The sequence below is a fragment of the Alosa pseudoharengus genome, unplaced genomic scaffold, assembly GCF_046254945.1.
Source record: "Alosa pseudoharengus isolate Yale_2024_CS ecotype anadromous, Long Island Sound unplaced genomic scaffold, YU_APseudo_1.1 YU_APseudo_1.1_scf_18, whole genome shotgun sequence".
In the NCBI taxonomy this organism is placed as follows: domain Eukaryota; kingdom Metazoa; phylum Chordata; class Actinopteri; order Clupeiformes; family Clupeidae; genus Alosa; species Alosa pseudoharengus.
The window spans coordinates 20,444,609-20,458,494 of NW_027468650.1; the positions used below are offsets into that span (position 1 = coordinate 20,444,609).

At 40.8% G+C, this 13,886-nt stretch overlaps 1 protein-coding gene across 2 annotated transcripts in view; it reads left to right on the top strand.

Annotated features, from left to right (window-relative positions):
* The first annotated feature begins 1,258 nt into the window (after positions 1-1,258).
* Positions 1,259-13,886, top strand: part of slc4a2b (solute carrier family 4 member 2b) — a 50,907-nt gene continuing 38,279 nt past the window's right edge. The window contains exons 1-2 of one of the 2 annotated variants that reach the window (XM_076290490.1): positions 1,259-1,304; positions 13,599-13,655. The gene's annotated coding sequence lies outside the window, so the exon portion shown is untranslated. The remainder of the gene's footprint in view (positions 1,305-13,598; positions 13,656-13,886) is intronic. The other variant, XM_076290491.1, reaches the window with a different exon arrangement.

Here is a 13,886-nt window from a genome sequence, read left to right on the forward strand (position 1 = left end):
GCTCAATGACTGCTAAAGGGTGAGGTCCACATTTTAGGTTGGTAGAAATTATTTGGTTGCTGGAGCATGAGAGGGGCATAGAGACTCCTGCTGGCATTCTTTGATGCTGCCATATTCTGCCACAATAAAGCTGTAAAACACCCTCAGTGTGTCTTGTGCAGGAACTGGGTGGATGGCATGCTTCAATGTGGTGTGTTTCATTATTTCCTGTCTCAGAATAGGAGCGCAATGAGGAGCCACTACCGTGGGTAGAATTATTGTGGAAGGTATGGTGAATTAACTGTAGCCGTTTGCAATCATTTGGAGTACCTATGATTGTGCATGTTCACCAATTGCTGAGGTAAGTAGTGAGGTGTGGGGGTGTGCAAAGGTGTGTGCTTGCCAGAGCATTATGGACTGCAGGCAAAGGCAAGAAATATCCAAATGGGCTGTGTGCATGTGGGGGCGTCATGAGTAACAGTTGTCATTGTAAAAGTGGTTGTGAAAATGCACAGGCTTAAGCCAGGTTCACATTGTATGCGCAGCGCCGCTGTGCTATGCATATTTGAACTGCCCTTGAATTTCCCCTAGGGGATCAATAAAGTATCTATCTATCTATGAAACCCATTATTTTCAATGGCTTGCGACTGAACTTTCAAAATATCATGTATGACAACTTTTCCTCAAAATGCCAACAGGGTTACAGAATTTTGAAGTCATGGCCCTGACTAATATAGGCCTGTACGGTCAATATCAGAGCCGTTTATACAATAGGCTAAGTGCGACCCCTACTGTTTAAATTCAACCATGCAATTTGATAATGATAGACTATTTAGTTTGCATGTGAAATTGTCTTCATCTTAAACAGAAGTCAAATAAACACAGCATATTAAAGATGTAATTTATACAGACAATAGGCTATTTTAAAACCCATCACAGATTACCAATATTAATATCAATTTGCCTATCATCAAGGTTAAACAAAATCATAAAATTAGGCCTAGGACATGGCACAAATAGGCTATCAGAAACCCGTAGCCGTATCAGGCTAAGCCTGTTTGACTTGGGGGCGTTTTATTTGAACAGTTTTACTTTGAAGAGACATGGCATTTGAGAAATTATAATGGCCCAACGTAATTGAATAAAGCTAACCTCTTATGACACTGCGACGCTGTCAATGTTGGACCATAGGCTAGCCTACATGTTGAATCAAACACTGGGAATTCTCTGGAGACACTCCGAAATATGTATCTCACTCTCACGCACGCGCACGATGGATTTGATGAGTACGGTTGTAAAGCGGGAGGGGGCACGCACAATATGAGGTAATGTTACCCATGACAATTGTTACTTTATGATTCAGTTAATCAGCAAAAGAAACATTGTATCTTACGCTGAAAGTAGTTAATAATGTTGCCAAATTAATACACGCTGCTTGCCGAGAGACTTTACACCCGACATAACGTTAATAATCTTGTGCGGTGGTGCAGGCGACCGGGGCCAAGTTAACGTTATCCCTATTTGTCTTGGTTAAAGTTGATTGATGTTGCCTATGTAGCGTTAGAAAAAAGTCACTTGACATCCTAAATCTGGAAGGAAATAAGATGATAAACGTGTTGGATGAATCCGGTGAAAATGACTGGTCGAAATGAAATGACAGCTTGTTGGAAAGTGATATAGGATCTCCGTTTTGTCCACAGGACATGCAATGTATAATTCGTGGGAGTTTGTCGTTCTAACTGACTTGCGAGCACTTTATGTTAGTATGTGTCGTGTTCACATTTTCTCAATGTTAGTCACCGATAAATAGCTAAAGTTGGCTAATGATAATCGCTAACTAGCTGGCCACGTTCTCTCATAGTCAGTAGTCTTCTTCGGTAGCATCCTAGCCTAGTCTACTGCTTGCAGTTTGTGGAGTCACAGGAGCCATGACATAATTTTATCTGCCGTAATGCCTCTGTTCATATCAGTATTATGTTTATAATTAAGATGTAAAACTGTCATTTTTCTTAGCCTACTCCTACCATAATAAATCTGAGCTAAGTTGAGCTAGCAGTGATGCATCAATTGGGGGTGTGGTTTAATAGCTGATGAAGCATGGGGAAGCAGAGCTCCATTCATTCCCAAAACAGTCAGGCCCAACTTAATAAGAATTCATAGCATAACAATATAACATATTGGGAAAAATGAAAGATAATTGAAAAGATGGCATTTATAAATCCAACTCACATGTTTGGCTACAATTGGCCACCTGATTTACACTGCAGTCAATTGCTGCAGCTGGAGTAGGCTATGTGGACAGTGTCCACAACTTCTTGAGCAAAATCTGAGATGGTTTTGCATCTGAGACTAATGCCCTGCTGGCTGTTGTCAGACCTGGGAAATCATATTTGAGTTTCCACATTAATTGTTCCAGGGGGTTATTTTCCTGGTAAGTGTAGGCGTATCACTTGTGTGTATAAATCAAGAACAATAATTATCTGTAGGCATACTGTTTATTATCCTTATGAAATTAAACAATTAATGTAAAGACAGGTCTACAACTGGTGAATCCAGTTGAAGTGATGACAAAATTGCAGTCCATAGAAGGCCTATCATGTTAATAACCCATCCAACTTGAGCAAAGGCTCCAGTTCAGTGCTTTGCACAGACTCGACCTGTTGATCAGTTTGTGCTATGTGCTTAGCTCATACTAAATCTGTCAGGCCATATGACAGGATGGGGTGAGGAAGTCAGTCCTCTTTCAGACAAATTATTTTGCGCACATTTGCACATCTGCTGTCTTTGTGAATTTGGTTTGGTCTTATGTAACACGTTTATGGTGCTGCAAGCCTTAATAATAACTGATTAATTCTGAACAATAATCAAGTAGTTATTTTGGTATATTACTCTTTCCATGAACCCGCACTTGTTTGGCTTGCCACAATGTTGTAATTTTTTTATAGTGTTTTCAGTGTGGCCTGTTCATATCTGCAAGTGTCTTGAAGATGTGCCCAGAAATAGCAAAAGTTGGAAACACATGGTCTCCATAAATGCATGGGTGTTTAACTAGTAGTCAAATAAGAATATTCATTAGAGTTTGTCATGTAATACACTAGAAATCATCATGGAAAATTATTGCAGATTCGAGTGTCAGGTGTACATTGGTTGAGTAGGTTGCACATCCTAAATCCAGTGATACCTGCTATCTGCATCAATGATCCACAAAAATAGTGTAATCCTATAGTATAAAATGGACACCATAATCTGGAAGACTGGATCTCTAGATATCCCCACTAGCTTGTCTAGTTGAGAGTCCAAGCGTGCCTGGATAGAGGAGGAGTGTGCACAATCAGTCTGGAGCTCAGAGAAAATTTCTATTGTTTGTGTATCATCCATCCTCATCACTTTTCACTTCAATTATCACTTTCAGTCTCTTGAGTTAAGGCCAATTCTGTGTTGCCGTAGTGCTGATGAGCTCTTCTCTTTGTGCCGTTTGACAGCTGTGCCTGAAATGATGCGTGCATCTGTCGAAAGTATCGTTTGGTCTTAGTGGTTAGCCCAATATTATGGGGTTTTCCCAGGATTGGGAATTCTTAACAGAGTCTGTGGGCTGCTGTTTCTATAAAAAATACTTCCATACACACCGGTAGTTGCCTAATAAATGTAACTTGCTCAGTGGGGTTTTCAGACCATAACATAAGCCAAGTTAACATCCAATTGAGTTGCAAACACAGATGAACACCCAATTAATTGCACAAGATTTCTCTTGAAATTGTGGTTATGCTACAACTCCAATTGGCTATCCTGCTTTGCATTGGGTTGCATTTCCTTCACTCAGCTGATTTCACATGCCTATTTGCAGTGAAGTTTGAAGCCATTTTCCTTTGCTCATGAGTATGTCCAACTCCATAAGTTCTAAAGCTTGCTGTTGCTGGACTAATTTACTGTCTTGGAATTTCACTCTCTCCATGTTACCCAGTACCAGCACAGCTGCGTTCACCACTTACTCATGACCCGTTAAGGTCCTTAGTCAGGACCTTCTCTTGTACATAAGGTCCACTGCCAGATTTCAGATGTGCCAACATTTCTTTCCCATACTGTAATATAGCATGTTAGGGTTCACTGCAAAACACTTAGAGCTTGTATGTCAACATGTTAAGGGCGCCACTCACTGGACTGTTCTTCACAAAATGAAGAACTGTGAAAAAGTCTAATCAATTTGCTGTCAATTGTTTAGGGTTTTGATACCATACAGATAATATTTGCAGTCATGTGAATTTTGGCATTGGAGATCCCACAGAGAGTACTTTAGTTACTTTACATTACTAAGTTCACTCCAAGCATGTCTATAGCAGGTGTAGACAAGGATAGAAATCCTAAAGATTGTCACTCTCCTTCATGCTTCAATCTTCAGTTTTGATCTTCAGTTCAAATCTGGTATGTGTTGCTGAGAAGTGAGCTTGTCTCGGCTGGCTCACTTCTCAGCAATATCTCAATAAAGTGGAAGTGGGTGTTATGAAGTGTTGTGACACATCACACGCATTATTTCCGTCTGTTGAGTGTTTCATCAGCATTTCCTTTTGCTTTTTTTCCTTTACTCTATATCTTTACACATCACTTACTTTAGTTCTTTATCAGCTTGGCCAGGCCTTTTCCTGTAGGTAAAATACCTCATGAAGGGATGTGGTATGGTATGTTTATTAAGCATGATAAAATATATATATATTTTAAATATTTCTGTTCCCCACGCTTTACAATAGGTTTATGCTTTGTGGAAATGCTTTATGATACAAACCCAACAGAATTATGACATTACATTCATGAAAGGAACTATTATTATTATTATGTTATTATGTTTCGTCTCGGCTTCCCACGTCTCCATACCATTGTTCCCATTGTTTTTAATAGGGAGGAGTGTTAGAGCATGGCCTTTGTTTGCCAAGCATGGATCCAGAGCACGTCTGTAGCTGAGATCTGGGCTCAGTTCTATTAGCTCCTATTGTTGCACTAGACCAATTTTAAGGCTGACCCATGCAATCAATGTAGTGAATAACAGATCATGGACATGCATTTTTTCCTCCCCTGAAAAGTAGAGGTGAGATTGAAAAGCAATACGGTCGAAGAAGTCATACATTTTGTGGCTTTGTAATATCCACGTTATTCTTGGTGACTGTTTTCTTTACAATATTTGTAGGAAATGTCTGCATTGTGGTCTGTTTGATAATGTCTTTTGTAAACTCGTAGAGAGGAAAGCCAAGTTGGCGGCACATTCATTTCTTTGTGTTGGGATTAGAGGGGAAAAACAGCCATGCCATGTTTTGTAGATTATGAAAGGTGATCGTTTAATGCAGAATTTGATTTGAACAAAGATAGCTCTTTTCATTTGAGTTCTTTGATGTAGCCCTGAACACACATACATATTTGTTCATATACAAGAGTTGAGACCTTGAGGTCATGCACTCAAAAACTGTCTCTCTCAGCAGATTAAGGTAATATTTGAACTTGTTTTCTACAATTCATTTGCTCATTTTCAACTTATTCTCTATTTCAATGTTTGAATTTCAATTAATAGCACCCAATGGCCTCCTTACACCAAACAACTTTGACAAGATTCGGGAAAGATTTTTGAAAGATTAGAGTCTTTTGAGTAAATCTTGTCAAAGTTGTTTGGTGTAAGGTGGCCATAAAACGTACCCACAGTGAGAGATTAGACTGAATGCCGAAGCCCTAAACACTTTTTGCTCCCAGAGGTCCCATTTCCACTCGGTTGGCACCCATACCGCTCCATTTCCCTGCAAATATCTTGCCAGCCCAGTGCTTTCTTGATGGAAGTTTGAGATTTCAGGTCTATTGTTTTGTGTTTTATGGAGACTCTGGGTGCTATTGGTCCTTTCTCAGCTCTCTTCCCCTCTCAGTGTTTGGCCTAGTTGGTGTCGTCATGTTACACATCCTCGGGTTATAGCTCCAAGTAAAACATGCTGGGTTGTGAGAAATGTCACCAACCCTCTGTTTAGAAACCTGAGAAGGCCCCAGCTGTAGGCCTAGTTATGTATGCAACTTACCTTTTACACAACTTGTTGTTAGCACCTCCTCATGGTTATAATTGTGGATGTAGGTGAGATGCAATGATAATTTCATTATTGTAGGCCTTGTTGGTATTACTTTACACTCTTTTTACCTAAACAACCCTCTAACATCCTGAGGGCTGTTTACATTTTTTAAATGAATACAGGTGAAGGGCAGTATCCTACTGAGTCAAGTGACTCTTCTGTATCACATCTCTGCTAGTTTAATATATGAAGCATGCACATTCACTCTGACCCCATGTATAGCCCATGGGAATGTGAATGGTTTGTTTTTGGCGGTGAGTCTCTGGCTTTGATGAGAGGCATGGGAGCACATGCAGGCTGGACCAAACAGGATATGGCTGCATACCTATGGGTATGAATGAACAGACGGTCAATTCATTGCAGCAGACCATTCTTGCTGTTGTACAATTGTCAATTTCATCGGCTTGTGGATTTCCTTCCTTATTTTCTTGTCTGTACACAAAGAGAATCGTTTGAACCAAGCACTCTGAAGATGGCTTGATCTTCACTTTGCAGCTTTCTTAAGGAGGCCTACATGTTGAATCTTCTGTCGTCAATGCTCTTCAGCTGGGCAGGTTGGCATGATGGTCATCTTTTTATTTCTGGAGGGCACAGATCCCCCCCAACAGATGCAGTGTATAAGTAAGTATAAGTATATATACTCTTTTGATCCCGTGAGGGAAATTTGGTCTCTGCAATTATCCCAATCCGTGAATTAGTGAAACACACTCAGCACACAGTGAACACACAGTGAGGTGAAGCACACACTAATCCCGGCGCAGTGAGCTGCCTGCAACAACAGCGGCACTCGGGGAGCAGTGAGGGGTTAGGTGCCTTGCTCAAGGGCACTTCAGCCGTGCCTACTGGTCGGGGTTAGAAACCGGCAACCCTCCGGTTACAAGTCCGAAGCGCTAACCAGTAGGCCACGGCTGCCCCGGTGTGCCCTAATGTCCTCTTGTCATACCTCAGCTCCCACTGGCAGCTGCTATTCAGCATGCTGAGATAGAGTGACTCAGCAAACGGCCAGCCCCAAACTTCCAGCTGAACTGATAATTTAACAGGCACAGGAGAAAGACGATAATGAAGTGAAATGAGGAAATGAAATGGGCTAATTGAAGACAGAAAGAGACAATTCTTGTGGGCCACTTGTGGCTCTGGAGAAACTCCAATCACAGTAGGTGCATATCTTAGCAAGGGTGTGCCAGACATCATCAGACTCGCCAAGTGGCAGGGTCCTGTGAAGCTTGGACACCAGTGCGTGAAACGCTCCAGTTGGAGCTGTGGCAGTATTTGCTAGACAAGGGATCCCAGCATGAGTCCCGCTTAGTGGCTTTCTGAGGAGAGAAGTAGCCAAGATATTAATACGCATCGCTGCTAAGTCCCCCTGGAGACCTGGGTGTTTGTTAAGGCCCTGATAGGCCAGCAGAGTATCTTAGATAGTGAGACACATACAGCCTACAGAAATGTCCATGTTTCATATCACATACTGATCCACATAATGGAATGACATAGTGGAATAGTCTACACCACCATGAAGTTGTTTTGTTTTGTTATATAATAACTGTATGTTTTCAGATTCCTCTGAACAGACGGGAGCAGAGCACAATGAAAATCCTTTTTAAATACTTCTGTCTACAGTAGAATCAATGCACCATATCAGGCTTTGGATCCCAATGTATGGCAATAGGGGCCTTTTCTGGATTATGTCTTAGTGTTTTAAGTTTAACAGTCCAGTTTGAATTCAAATGATTTCCAACCAGTAACCAAAAATTCCACAGAAAACCACATGTACAATTTTTTTTACTATGATTCCAAACTGGTTGACCTCAAACAAAGACATGAAATTTTAGGGAAATTGAGTTGGACTCAATTGGACTGCTAAAAGGAATGAAAAGAACCATGCAGTTTCCAGTATAAAACTTGAGTGTTAGAATGTTGAGTACTCATTATCAAAGTGTAGCAACTGTAGTATTTTTGCCTGCATTTTAATAATTTTAATGATTTGACCACCATTGGATTGACCACCAATTAAGCAGGACATCTTTAATAGATTGAAATCACTTGGCGATTTTATACCTACTCAAATGACCCTCAGAAACAAAATTATAGAAGGCCACCCATTATTGGGTTCATTCCTTGCTGTTTATTTTTCATTGGCTCCAAAGACATGTATAGAAACCAGAAGCCAGTATGATCACAAAGAGCTCTCACCCGGAACTGTATACCTGTTGTGAATATGCTGTTTCTGATGGCCAACCACAGCTCACTATGCACCTCTTCTATTCCTGGAATTTTGGCAGAGAGACATACCTCAGGGTTTGAAGCAATGGCCAGTTATAGCATAGTGGGTTTTTACCTCAGGCATACTTCGGACCGTGGCCGTCATGTGACTTCTTGGTTTGTGCTTTTTAAGCTCACTGACACATGCTCACGAGCAGACACTCACTCTCATGCAGATGTTGAAATGCTACCAGGCTCACACATCAGATCATAGCATTTTGGCACAAAAAAATCTAATATTTTTATAGGATGTTTTCAAAATATGCTTCTGAGAGACTTACTGCCTCATATTTTCATAGTCTTAAACTACAAAAACTTCTGTCAAAATCCCACGTTTGTTGGGGGCGCTGTGGCACAGCTGGTTACAGTGCCCATACCATATATGGGTCCAAGTGCCCACGGGGACCCAGTTTCAAGTCTGACCCGGGTCATTTCCCAATACCACCCCGTCTCGCTCTTCCAGTCATTTCCTATTCTCTCACTGTCCTATCAAAAATAAAGGCAAAAAAATATACTATTTTTATTTTTATACTATAAAAAAAAAAACTCATGTTGCTGATATTTAATTGGATGGGCAGTTGTTGGGTGAAGATGTTTCTCCATCCTTTTATGGACAGTTGTGCGCGTGCAACATGCTCGTAGTTGTGTCACATTAGGATTTATTGTAATCAGCTATAGTATGTTTCATATACTGACAAAAATCTGCAGTTGAGACAAGCACTCATTTAGGGTTAGTCCCAGTCAAATGAATGTTTCTTAGGAAGATTAATTCAACCTATTTATTAACATAATACTATTCATTTAAAGGAGGTGATGGGTTTTTCCTGAGGCTAGTAGCCTATTCAGAACTCTAGGCTAGTATTCAGAACAGTGTCTCTTTTCCATCTGGCTAGTATTCAGATTTGTTTGAGCTGGATTCTATTCACAGAAAGGTTTCAGATCTCACAGTTTTTTCACAGTTTATGTTGCATTTGCAATTTAAATTAGGGGTACGGTTAACAGTACACAAAAATCACAGTTCTGTGTGTGTACCTCGGTTTTTATGTCACAGCTCAGTTAATTTTCGGTACAGTAATCCTGTAGGTACTGCAAGACTAATATTCACTGACAATATTGCTGATGCCCAACGGTAATAGTATTTTGAAAAGGTGTCAAATGTTTTTGACGTTAATAAACTAAACTGACATGGTCCACCACTTAGGGCTGTATTTTGCACACTGGCGCATGGCATAAAACTCGTTTTCCACCCGCGCAAAGTTTAATTTGGTATGGCATTTGTGGCAATTAACAACCTAGGGAGTGGCCTGGCGCATTGTCTAAAAATCGCTATTGTACACCTGGTCAGAAGTCTATGGCGAGTTGTTTATATGTTATTTTAAGAGCGCATTGTCAACAGTCATATTGGCACGTGCACGCACCATCCTTCTATCATTCATGAACGCACACCAGCGCACGTCCATGCAAAACATTACAAATTGCATGATTACAATGGGAAACATAATTAGAATAAAGATATTACAAAATACTGTACATCTTATGATGAATAGTTATTCACCATCATTTGCAAATTGGTAATGACGGTTAAAAGTGATTAGGGGAGAGGCGAGAGACACGTATGGAGCACAGCTGAAGACGCACTGTCACAAGATATAAGCAACTCCTCTGCAGGATAAATGTTGTTTTGTTCAGTCATTTCAGCAATATTTGGGTAAGTGTTTCTTTTTTCAGGCTATGTTTTCGATGGTAACCCATTGTCAGTCAATAGTGAAAGTAACTGATTATAACTGTCTTGTCGTTGACTGACACCTTGGTGAAGTTAGTTTCACTTTGCCAATGAGTTCAAATAATAGACAAGTGCAAATGCGTGAAGGCTATGCTAGGTTTTAGTAAAGCATGGTTTTTACACTCAGTTTCCACCTCACCTTGAGTTAAACAATGGATTTTTACCTTTCTCCAGTTCATCCAACCGTTCTCTGAGTCTTGTGATGCCACTTTTAGCTCCAGCCTAGCATAGATCATTGAATCAGATTAGACCATTAGCATCTCGCTTGCTAGCAGCATGTTTAAAAGTGACTAAGATTTCCGGTAATTTTCCTATTTAAAACTTGTCTCCTCTCAAGTTAGAAAATGTCCAAAGGCCAAAGACCAAAGGAAAATGAAATGTGGCGATTTTCTAGGCTGATTTGGCGTGGAACTATACTTTCATTCAGGCGTAATAATCCATTAACCAATTCGTCTGCTGCAGCTCAACCTTGTATTGTTGCTGGAAGTTAGCCTACGGGGACTATTTTCAGGTGCTGCATGATAGGAAAATTAACGGAAATCTTAGTCACTTTTAAACATGATGCTAGCTGGCAATATGCTAATGGTAGGGGTATAGGGGCCTTTAATATGTTTGTGTTTTGTGAGGAAAAAAAATAAAGTATTACCTTGATATAATCATTCCAACCATTTTCAGTAATTAGTTGTGGCCCCGCCCCCTTGGGCAGTGATTAATACATAAAGCTTGGACTTGGACACCTGGATTTGGGGATTTTCTGCCGTTCTTCTCTGCAAATCCTCTTAAACTTTGTCAAGTTTGATAGGGACCATCAGTGGACAAATGTTTAGGTCTCTCCAAAGTTCAATTGGGCTTAATCAAAGTCCTTTTAGGCAAGTCCCTTCACTCGGCGGCCATATTGCAACGCTTTTTGGGCACTCATCGGGCATCCTATTCAGCAGAAATGCGCGTGCGCAAGGCTTCACGACACCAATCTTGCTCCAGCGGCGAGTTCACAACAGATGATTGGCACGATGTCTTCACAACACACCATATGATTGTCTCAATGTATTCTCATCACACCACATGATTGGCTCAATGTATTCACATGTCGACGTTTTGCCGAGGAAGGGGTGGGATATGTGTAGACAACGGCCATATAGGCATTACAAACTAACCCCATGCATTTCTGTGGAGGATTTTTTGAGTGCTGTGTCTCCTTATTAGAAAGTCTCTGGCTTAACCCTTAGAACCCGATTGACGCAAAGTGCGTCAAAAAACACACCCTTTCTTCTCTGTTACATTGCTCCAGAACGGTTCATCGCAGCGAGATGAAACCTTTATTGCACGACAGAGCAGAAGTGGGGCTTTCCAACGAGACTACACACTTGTCTGTACGATCAAGTATGAAAATTAAAAAAAATCATGAAATTAAATCAAATTGCATCATATTTACAGTCTATACTTCTCTGCATTCACCTGCACACACATTACTCTAGTTTGAATTACTCGCGAACCCGTGATCGCATAGATATGGCAAGCATATCAGATGAAAGAGGGGGCACAGGGCTATCCATTGGTACCACGTTTATCGATCCTTCTGGCTTATAAAATCACACGAAGTGACTGCAAAATAATAACATCATGTACACAAACGCTGCACACTCATTACTCTCGTTTGAATTACTCGCGGACCCGTGATCGCATAGATATGCCACGCATGTCAGATGAAAGAGGAGACTCAGAGCTATCATTTGATACCAAGTACATCCTTCTGGGTTATAAAACAGACGAAGTGACAGCAAAATAATAACTTCATATAGCTGGACTTACCCCACGTTTTTGTCTGTTCTTGTGGCAAAGCATGTTTATAATCCAATGCTATCATGTGTTTCTCTATGGCAAAGCATGTTCATATTCCGGTTTTGAGATCCTAGCAAATTCCTGCATGGCATCCAATTCAAGGCTCACATTGCATCCCAATTTGTTGGGATGCAACACCTTTTTTGCCTTTACTTTGTTCATGGCAATGCAGTAAAGAGTTGAGAATTATTATGACTGCATACACACAGGCACGCAGGCTAACACGCAACCTCGGGTCAAGTCAGGTCAGATCAGTTCGTGTCACAGATATGGAGCGCAGAAAGGTCATTTTTCATTACTAAATAAAAAATGGCATTTATTTCCGTAAATCACACAGCAAATATTTCTGTAAATTGCTCAGCCCCAGAGTATCCCTCCAACATGGCAATTATATTGCCCGATTCAGGACAGTCTGCCCTACACACACATGAAATGCATGTAGAGCTGTGAGCTTGCTGTGGTGAGATACATGTCGAAATATAAGAATTTTTATAATACACTTTTTATATTTTAATTCTTTAAAAATCTAAATAAAATCAATGCTAGTATTAATACATGAAATGATGGCAGATCTGAATAGCCTAAACTCTCCTGAAAAAAACAATATAGAATATATGTGTGTGGCACTTACAATGACCAGAATAAATCCTTATGAATAAAGGTAGTGAAAATGCCCTAAAAACAGCTTAGGGTTCTAAGGGTTAATTAGTCTGGTTCTTTCAAGTCACTCCGGCGTCCCTAAGCCACTCCTGTGTTGTCTTAGTCATTGACGGTAATTGTTTGTGATCAGAGATCAGAGAGTGCTTTAGGTTAAGAGTTTCCTCAGTCTAAGGCCAGAGAAGATAGCCCTTGACTAGAGCAGTAGTATTTTCTAGTAGTAAATGTGATTTAAGCATTGTATGTGATATAGCAATGTTATCCTGTGGTTAACCTCCTTTGCCACATCAGTCTTTGAGCAAGAATGGCATAGAGGGCAGTGTTCCCTTTACCCTCTAGGGGCAGGCTGAGTGTAAGACAGTTGATCTGCAACTCTCCACCTTCAATGTACTGTAAGAGTAGGGACATCAAGTTCATCTTGAATTTCCCCTAGGGATCAATAAAGTATCTATCTATCAAGTCACATAATCTGAGTTGAGGTCGGGATGTGATGTTGCGTGCGCGGAGTTGCTGATAACTTCCTCCTCCACAGTTTGTGGCTTTCAAAGGTGAGGTGGTTAGGTTGACTCATTTAAGCCAAGATAGTCTCGCCAATTTGGATTTTTAAAAAAGGCATTGAATCAACTCCATTCCAAAATGAAAAATCTTCCACACCTGTGTGTGTGAGTGTGTGTGTGTGTGTGTGTGTGTGTGTGTGTGTGTGTGTGTGTGTGTGTGTGTGTTCATGTGGGCGTGTGTGTCAGAGCTGAGTCATTATTGAGCTGTCCCCCTGGTCACATGGCCTCGTGTCAGAAGTCTGAGTGGAGGAAACATAATCCAGAGGAGGAAGGATTGAGCCATCAGTCTGCTGTGTGAGCCGCACAGAGCCTCTGCCTGAACGAAAATCTCACACAGTCTTCTCACTCGCTTTTCTACCTCTCTCCCTCCCTCTGTCCCTCTGTCTGTCTCTCTTGCTCTCCTCTCCTTGCACTACTGCTATTTCTCTACAGTGTCCTGGCTCAACACTACGATGTCAGTGGTAGCCCCACAGCAGTAAGCACACTAAGGTAAGATGGTCTTTCACTCACTCATACTCTCTCCCATTCTCTATCCATCTCTAAACCCATTTGTTGTTTGTCCAGCTTTTGTCTAGCTATCTTTCTTGTATTGTTTGTTCACATATTTTTTTTTTCCAGCCCTTATCACGCTTACACTTCAAGGATGAGAAAATAAAAAAATTCAGTTTAGTGACTGTTTTCTACTGCTACTTTTGTGTCAGTTGAAAATTAAGTAGAGTG